Raw genomic sequence first — 9,695 nt, 5'->3', positions numbered from 1 at the left:
ACCCTCTGGAAGACTTTTAGCTGGACTCTTGTCCTGGTTTGAGTCTCCAATATTTTTTCTTATTGTTTTAACCATTTTATATATTATGTTATGAGTTACCTTTATCAGTACTTTTCAAATTATTGATTACTATTGCCTGGATTGACTTGTGTCTAAGTAATTTAATTAAAGGGTTTACCGTGGTGGAAGTTAACAATTTTTTCAATCCCTGAGTTGGAGCTCAGTGGTGTAAAAGCCTCTTTTTTTTTTCTTCCCTGTAGGCTATGGGAGCCTGAGGGCTTTTAAACTATCAATAGGCTTCTTAGCTTAATCACTGACTCCTGACCAAGAGATAAAGCAGAGTGTGGCAGAGATAATCCAGTGGTTATGCAAAGAGACTTTCACAGCCCCTCAGCTATGCCACCGAGGTATAGGTCTTCTCCTGAGTGTCCCGGTTAGATCTCTGTCCCCTGGTGTCCCTCCCTGTTGCTGCTCCAGATTCTGAGGGTAGTAGCAATGGAAACTCAGAGTTGCACTTGGTGAGTCTCTGGGGAGTCCTTTCCTCCCTTCAGCTGTCCCCTTGTTGTGGAGCAGACTGGAGGTGGTGTCTCCACTGATAAACTGTTGAACTGTTAGCAGTCACTTAATCTCTCCTTAGGCCCCTCTCTCCTCTCTGTCACCAGCCACGCGTGTTTGTACTCACGGGTGACTTACTGGGTTCCTGTGGTCATTCTAGTCCTGTCTTGTTTCGGTCCGTGTGGTCTCCGTTGGTATTCCTAGTTGATCCGGAAGAGGAGAGGAGAGGAGAGAAAGTGATCTGCTGCTCGTAGCTCCGCCTCCGGAAACTATAGTTAACTCTTTTTTAAAAATGTTTATTTATTCCCTTTTGTTGCCCATGTCGTTTCATTGTTGTAGTTATTATTGTTGTTGTTGTTGTTGGATAGGACAGAGAAATGGAGAGTGGAGGGGAAGACAGAGAAGGGGAGAGAAAGTTAGACACCGCAGACCTGATTTACTGCTTGTGAAGTGACTCCCCTGCAGGTGGGGAACCAGGGCTTGAACCAGGATCCTTACTCAGATCCTCACACTTTGGGCTACATGTGCTTAACCTGCTGCACTACCGCCCGGCTCCCTGAGGGGTATAATTCTATATCACTCCCACCACTAAAGTTCTGTGTGTGCCCCCTCCAATAGTAATCACTATAGTTCTCCCAAAGTCATAGATATGTTTTTTTCAAGTTTATGTGTTTCAGTTTTCTATATTCCACATGAGTGAAATCATCCCATGGTCATCCTTCACTAAGCATAATCACCACCAGCTTCATTCATCTTGTCCCGATTCCTTGACAACATTTCTCAGCATACTCTAAGAAAGAAGGACTCTGCATTAAGCCCTCTAGGAGGTGGAACAATGGCAGACAGCAGGGTTTGAGGTCCTGAGTTTGATCCCCAGCACTGATAGTTGGGTTCTCTTTCTTGTTAATAGTTTTTAAAACTGTTTTATTTATTTTTAATTTTAACTTTATTTTTTTAATTTTTTATTACATTTATTTATTTACTGGATAGAGACAGTCAGAAATTGAGATGGAAGGGAGGGATAGAGAGAGTGAGAGACAGAGAGACACCTGCAGCACTGCTTCACCACTTGTGAAGCTTTCCCCCTTCAAGTGGGGACTGGGGGCTCAAACCTGGGTCCTTGCACATTGTAACATGTGCACTCAACCAGGTGCGCCACAACTCTGCCCCTTAACTTTATTTTTTACTTTATTTGATAGGACAGATAAATTGAGATGGAGAGGGAGATAGATAGATAGATAGATAGATAGGGACTTTGTCCTACTTTGGAGCAGAACTGCCTGGGTTAGAATCGCTATGATGGGGACCTGGTAGTGGTGCATCAGATTGAGTGCACGTATTACCATGTGCAAGGACTAGAATTTGAGCCCTGCTTCTCAATTGCAGGGGGGACGTTTTACAAGCCTTGAAGTGGATCTTTAGGTGTCTATCTTTCTTTCTCCCTCTCTATATTCTCCTCCTCTCTTGATTTATCTGTCCTTTCAAAATAAAATAGAAGGGGGGGGAGGAAAAAATGGCTGCCAGGAACTGTGGATTCATAATGTGGGCACTGAGTCCCAGTGATAACCCTCGTGGCAATTAAAAGAAAAAAAAAAAAGGATCCCTGTGGTGGCATCTAATTTTGGCAACTCTGTAACCTCTATGTGACTCGGTTTTAGTAACTTTAATTAGTAACTTGATGTTACTAGAAGCAGCTACAGCTAAACACCTGGAGTACTCACTGAGTTTGCTTTTTGTATCTGGGAAGACAGGAACAGCTCCACTAGACAACAGTTCTCACTCCAGGCGTGGATGAACTTCATAACCATTTAAACCATGTTATGTACGTGTATACACACACACACACACACACACACACACACACACACACACACGGTATAACCCATAAAAACAAAATAAACATGGTCTACCAAAAATAAATAAGTAAAAATAAAAATGCAACATGGTATACCAAAATAAATAAATAAATAATGTTTCACACATCCTGGAGTTTATAAGGTAGATGTCTATACAAGGAAAGTAGAAACAGGCCAAGGCTCTTTATCTGCAGGAAGTACTTATCTTCTCCAGATCTCCAGGAACTAAAAGAAATAGCACAAGAAGTTAAAACTCTGACAAAGCTTCCCTCTGCCCATCCATTCTGCCAGCCTCCTGTTGTTTTCCTGAAACAGGCAGCCTTTTCTTCTGAAAAGAAAAGAAAGAAAGAGCCTTTCTCCTAATGTTGACTTTCTCTTTTCTTTATCTCTTTATTTACTCAATTTTATTTACTATTAGATAGAGAGAGAGAAGTCGAGAGAACTAGGGAAGATAATGAGGAAGAGAAACAGAGATCTGCAGCCCTGCTTCAACATTTGTGAAACTTTCCCTCAGCAGGTGGGAATCAGGGGCTTGAACCCAGGTCCTTGTGCATTGTAACATGTGCACTCAACCAGGTGCACCAGCACCCAGCCTCTTCTTTTCTTTTCTTTCTTTTTTTTTTTTTTGCCTCCAGAGTTATTGCCGGGGCTCAGTGCCTGCACCACACGAACCCACTGCTCCTGGAGACCATTTTCCCCCTTTTGTTGCCCTTGTTGTTTTATCATTGTTGTTGCAGTCGTTGGATAGGCCAGAGAGAAATCGCGAGAGGAGGGGAGACAGAGAGTGGATGAGAAAGATAGACACCTGCAGACCTGCTTCACTGCCTGTGAAGTGACTCCCCTGCAGGTGGGGAGCCAGGGGCTCGAACCGGGATCCTTACACAGGTCCTTGTACTTTGCACCACGTGCACTTAACCCGCTGTGCTATCACCCGACTCCTCAGCCCCTTCTTCTTTTTTTTTAATTTATTTCTTTATTGGGGAATTAATGTTTTACATTCAACAGTAAATACAATAGTTTGTACATGCATAACATTCCCCAGTTTCCCATTTAACAATACAACCCCCACTATGTCATTTATCATCCTTCATGGACCTGTATTCTCCCCACCCACTCACCCCAGAGTCTTTTACTTGGGTGCAATATGCCAATTCCATTTCAGGTTCTACTTGTGTTTTCTTTTCTAATCTTGTTTTTCAACTTCTGCCTGAGAGTGAGATCATCCCATATTCATCCTTCTGTTTCTGACTTATTTCACTCAACATGATTTTTTCAAGGTCCATCCAAGATCGGCTGAAAACGGTGAAGTCACCATTTTTTACAGCTGAGTAGTATTCCATTGTGTATCTAGACCACAACTTGCTCAGCCACTCATCTGTTGTTGGACACCTGCGTTGCTTCCAGGTTTTGGCTATTACAAATTGTGCTGCCAAGAACATATGTCACACAGATCTTTTTGGATGGATGTGTTGAGTTCCTTAGGATATATCCCCAGGAGAGGAATTGCAGGGTCATAGGGTAGGTCCATTTCTAGCCTTCTGAGAGTTCTCCAGACTGTTCTCCACAGAGGTTGGACCAATTGACATTCCCACCAGCAGTGCAGGAGGGTTCCTTTGACCCCACACGCTCTCCAGCATTTGCTGCTGTTACCTTTGCTGATGTATGACATTCTCACAGGAGTGAAGTGATATCTCATTGTTGTCTTGATTTGCATTTCTCTGACAATCAGAGACTTGGAGCATTTTTTCATGTGTTTCTCGGCCTTTTGGATCTCTTCTGTGGTGAATATTCTGTCCAAGTCCTCCCCCCATTTTTGGATGGGGTTATTTGTTGTCTTGTTGTTGAGTCTGGCAAGCTCTTTATATATGTTGGTTATTAAACTCTTGTCTGATGTATGGCATGTAAAGATCTTCTCCCATTCTGTGAGGGGTCTCTTGGTTTGGGTAGTGGTTTCTTTTGCTCAGCCCCTTCTTTTCTTCATCTCTTGCTTCTCTCCTCTTCCTCTCCCCAAACTTGCCCAGGAAGCAACTAGACTTTCCCTTACAATTGGGAATGTTAATCATTACTGTTTCCTTTTTTAATCTTTTTAAAAATATTTTATTCTGCACCCCATAAAGAATTTTGGTCCATACTCCCAGTGGGATGAAGGATAGAGAACCTTCCAATAGAGAGAATGGGATGCAAAGCTCTGGCGGTGGAAATTGTATGGAGTTGTACCTCTCTTATCCAACCATCTTGTCACTCATTATTCAACCATTAGTAAAAGAAATTATTTATTGGATATAAACAGAGAAAAATTGAGAGGAAAGGGAAGGTAGGGAGAGATACTTGTGGCACAGCTTCCCCCCTGCAGGTGGGAACCAGGGGTTTTGACCCTGGAACCTTTCACATTGTAGCATGTGCCCTCAACTAGTGTCACCACCCAGTCCCTATGTGCTGGTTACTAAATCATGGAGGACAGAGGGTAACTAGCATAATGGTTATGCAAAGAGGCTCTCCAAAGTCCCAGGTTCTATCCCCTGCACCACCATAAGCTAGAGCTGAGCAGTGCTCTGGCAAAAAAAAAAAAAAAAAAAAAAAAGCGAAATCACTAAAAGCAACAAAGAAAAAAAATGTTTCTTTTCTAGGAAAAGAAATTTATTCTCAGTGATTCTAACTCCCAAAGTTATTGTAGAATGCAATGTGGTGGTAGTAGTGCAACCAGGACCTCTGTATCTAATTCTGGAATTTTCCTAGGTGCGAGTGGCAGAGTTGTGTGGATACAAAGGAAGCGTTCTCAGAGCATCATTACATATTTATTTATTTATTTGGGTCACACTGGAGATAGACATCTGCAGCACTGTACCACTGCTTGTGAGATTTAGTTCTGATGTGTGTGCTCTATCTAGTGCACCACTGCCTGCTCCCAGAAAATAATTTTTTAAAAAAATGCTCATTTTCCCCTCTGAATGGATGATAAAAGATTCAAACTTTTTAAGAAGGCACAAAAAGACCTCCTTTGTGCTTTCCCAGTTTCCCTTCCCAGGCCAAGTTTTTAGCAATGTTTTTGATTTTTTGAAGATACTCTGTTCACTTAACAAGAAAACGCTTTTGTCCCTCCTCACATTAAAAAGAAAAAGAAAAAGAAAAAAAAAAACTCGGGTTTGAGCTCCCAGTCCCCACTTGGGGGAAACCTTTGCGAGTGGTGGAGCATTACTGCAGCAATGCTACAGGACTCTCACTCTCTCTCCCTCTCTCAAAAGATTATTAGAAACGTAGGAGTAGAGAAGGAACCAGACATTACTCTGGTACATGTGCTGCCGGGGATCGAACTCAGGACCTCATGCTTGTGAATCTAATGCTTTATCTACCTCCCAGACTACAGTGTCTCTCTTTCTCCTCCTCTTTCTTCCTCCGCCCTCTCGATTTTTCTGGCTGTCTCTGTTCAGTAAATAAATAAAATAAAATAAAATAAGGAAAAGAAGGGGTCGGGCAGTAGCGCAGCAGGTTAAGCGCACATGGCAGAAAGTGCAAGAACCAGCATAAGGATCCCGGTTCGAGCCCCTGGCTCCCCACCTGCAGGGGAGTCGCTTCACCAAAGGTGAAGCAGGTCTGCAGGTGTCTATCTTTCTCACCCACTCTCTGTCTTCCCCTCCTCTCTGCATTTCCCTCTGTCCTACCCAATAACAACAATAATAACAACAACAATAAAAACAAGGGCAACAAAAAGGGTAAAAAAAAGGCAAAGAAAAATAATTTGGGCTGGGGGAAATAACATAATCATTATGCAAAAAGACTTTCATGCCAGAGGCACCAAGGATCTCCGGTTCAATACCCAGCACCATCACATACTAGAGCTAAGCAGTAATCTGGGCAAAACAAAAACAAAAATTAAAAACGATGATACACTACTTCTTTACAGCTCGACACATAACTGAGTCCGTGTCGCTTTTGAAATGCTTCTTCATTTTCCTACTTAACGGTTACTTCGTGTCCCGCCGTGGTGGATACCACAGCATTTCTTAAAGAGCTCACAACTTCATTTAAAGGATCCGCTGTGCACTGGCAGTCAGGTTGCTTCCGGGTTTGCTTTTTCGTGCGTATTTTTACGAAAACAAAAACAAAACTCGCCATCCCCTTCCCTTCTTGAGCCGGCGTTTTGCTAAAACCCGCGGAAACCTCATCCCTTCCGCCCTCGCGCCCTGCATCCGCCAAGGGTACCCCTGGGTCTCCCAGGTCGGGCGCCCCAACACGCCCAGCCCAGCCGGGGTGAAGCTGTCAGGCGCGGGCTCAAGCCCTGTGGAGCCCCGCCCCACGGCCGGCCGGCAGTCCGGCCGATTCAAATCCAGCCAATAGCAGCGTATAAACAAACCGCAGCCCCGCCTCCCCGATGAATAATTCCCCTGGTCGGCGGGAGGCCTATTTAACTCAGAGGGTGCTCGGGGGCGGAGATGATTCATGGCCCCGCCCACATCCCTAAGCCAATGGGCGTCCAGACCCCGCCCCCCGCACTTGCAGCTCTGAGGACCCGAGGTCGGGCTGGGCTCGCTGCTGCCTGATTTGGAGGCTGCTCACGGTCTTTGAGCTCGCGGCGCGATGGCTGGGCCGGGAGCCCGGGCTGCACGCTCGCCCGGCCGGACGTGCCTCGTTTAGAGGGCGCGGTCAGAGGGCGGAGGTCACTGCGGAACCAGAGCCATCTGACATCATCTCCCCTTAGGGATACCACTCGGGTTCTGCAGTCTTTGAAAAACTTTCTCCTCTTTCCCCTGGTAGAACGAAATTTACCCGGGTTGAATTGGATTGATCAAGGATATATATATATCCCCTTGTTTATTTGACATATGTACGCCGACAAATGCACTGATCAGAAGATGGGAATGCTCTACGGAAAAGGGGAAAAACAACAACAAAAAATTCCTCCCAAGCTGCTGTGTGCATTGTTTTGCCACTCAAAGACACACAATCACTTATTAGAAGAAAAACCAGTCCCCCTCCGAAGAGAGTTGACGATCTGACTAGAAGTTGGTCTGGAACCTACAGGGTGCAGGGACTCCGTTGCACAGGGATTAGGGTCTAGTTAAGAGAGCTGGAGGGAAATGTGTGAGTAGATCTGAGCCCGTCAATGCTGCTTGGGGAGGAGGGCTTAAGGGTTGGGAGAAGGATTTGGAGCTATTAGTGGAAAAAGACCTCAAGTCGGTGGAAAAAGAGCAGGTTAGTTTTCCAAGGCGCTACAGCCTTCAGAACCAGTTAGGAGTTCCTGTCATTGCTTTCCAGCTGCACGGGTATAATAACTTTTTAAAAAATAGAAATGAGTAACAGAAAACACGAGCATCCACTCTGGCTTAATTCGTGCAGGGATGAGCTCACATAAGCAAGCCCTATGTATGAGTCCATAGCCGTGCCACCTCTCTGACTGCATATACTTGTGTGTGCGCGTGGGTGTGTGTGTTTGTGGGGTGGTCTGGACCTCTTTCTTGCAGGATTTCGAGGTGTAAGTCAAAGATAGGTGGTAGATGACCACCGGCAAAATAGCTCATTTGGATAGTGCCATGCTTAGCCATATGGCATTGAAGGAAGCTTCAGTGTTGTGGCCTTTCAGTCTCTGTCCCTATGGGCAACAGCAACAACAGTGCTAGGTGGTGGGTATGTGTGTGTTAGATTATTTTGATGGTTGTTCTGTTTGTACATTTTCACCATGTGCCTGTGTGTCTGACTATACACTCTCACTGGGCAGAGGAAAAGAAAAATGAATGAGCTGACCAAGTGACTTGCTCCAGGTTCATCTGGTGACTCCTTGGTGACAGCACGGAAGGGTGTGCTGGCTTAGACCACACCCTGGCCAGCCTGCCCTGTGGCAAGTCTTAGAACCTAACTGGGTTTCAACTTTTATTTCTTTGGATGCTAGGATGAGATCAAACCTGTACCTGTGAAACATGTGCTTGATCTACTACAGAGCTATATACCCAGGCCCAACTCATAAAATGGTTTATTTACTAGATGTATTTATTTATTAATGAGAAAGAGAAGAGAAAGAAAATGAGAGCACCACTCTAGCATAGGTACTGCAAGGTATTGAAGTCAGGACCTCACACTTAAAGGAGACAAACATGTCATCCACTACACCACTTCCTGGGCTGCTTTTGTTCAGTTTCTCACATCAAGCCAGCCGTATTCTAAGTTCTCAAGAACATCTCCCCAAGTGTCAGGTATGCCTATTAGCTATCTTCTTCCAGTAAATTTTTCTTGCTAAGTGCCAAGCAACACTGGGGATGTACGTGTGCGTGGGGTGTGCTTGTGTGTGGGGTGTGCTTGTGTGTGTGTGTGGGGGGAGGTGGGGGTACTAAGGCTTAGGGAAGGACTCATTAACTTCTTTGCTTATCTCTGTCCCATAGCAGTCGGTGAGCCAAGTGGGGTGTGGTGTGAGGCTCTCCTTCATGACTATACACCACAGACTCAACCAACCAGTATTTCCAGCCAGAATGAATCAACTTGGGACAGTCATCCTCCCACCCCAATGCAATGAGCCTGTCAGCTCTGAGGCAGTTGGTCCCTAAATCCTCCAACTATGATAGCGACACAAGTGCCACTGAACTTAAATCAAGTCTCATTTCCTGGCCATATGATCTTACACCAAACAATTTCTCTTAGTGGGGCAACTGAATCTTGCACACTGGCAATGAAAGTTAAGTGGATATCTCTAGGTGTGGGTGACTAGGCCTTTTTTTCTTTTGGAGGGAGGGGAGGACAGATCTGGTGATTCCCATCATTGTCCTTTCTCCTGCCCTGTGGATGAGTACACTCAAGGTGGGACTCAACACTAGAGTATGAAAGAGCGCGCCACACAAAAATAAAATGTTGAGTGTATATATTGCAGTCCTCTCAAGGTTCTCTGCTGGGGTAGGGAAGACAAGTGTAGGAGCTCTAGTCACCATAAGAGTTCTAGAGTTACCAAAGTATTAATATCTTTGGGGCAACCCGCAACATTCTGGAATTAATCAAGTTTCCTTTTCAAAGAGTAGTTATGATTACAGGCCAGCAAAATAGCTCACTTGGCTGCTTCGACATATGTACGACTCAGGTTCCATCCTGGCCATAACTATGGAAGAAAGCTCTGGAAGGGTTTCTTTCTCTGCTTTCTTTCTAAAAAAGAAAATAATAATAATAATTACAATCATAGCATCATAGCAACAGTTACTACTGATCTGGCACCGCTGGTCTGCTCTGATTTGACAACTCCTTTCTATTTAATGACGCCTATTCCTCACCTCTGCTCCTCTGCTCCTCAGAGGTGAGGGAAATGGAAAC

This window comes from Erinaceus europaeus, chromosome 2 (genome assembly GCF_950295315.1).
Source record: "Erinaceus europaeus chromosome 2, mEriEur2.1, whole genome shotgun sequence".
NCBI classification, from domain to species: Eukaryota; Metazoa; Chordata; class Mammalia; order Eulipotyphla; family Erinaceidae; genus Erinaceus; species Erinaceus europaeus.
The sequence above is the reverse complement of the archived record's forward strand: the minus strand, read 5'-3'. Positions refer to the sequence as shown.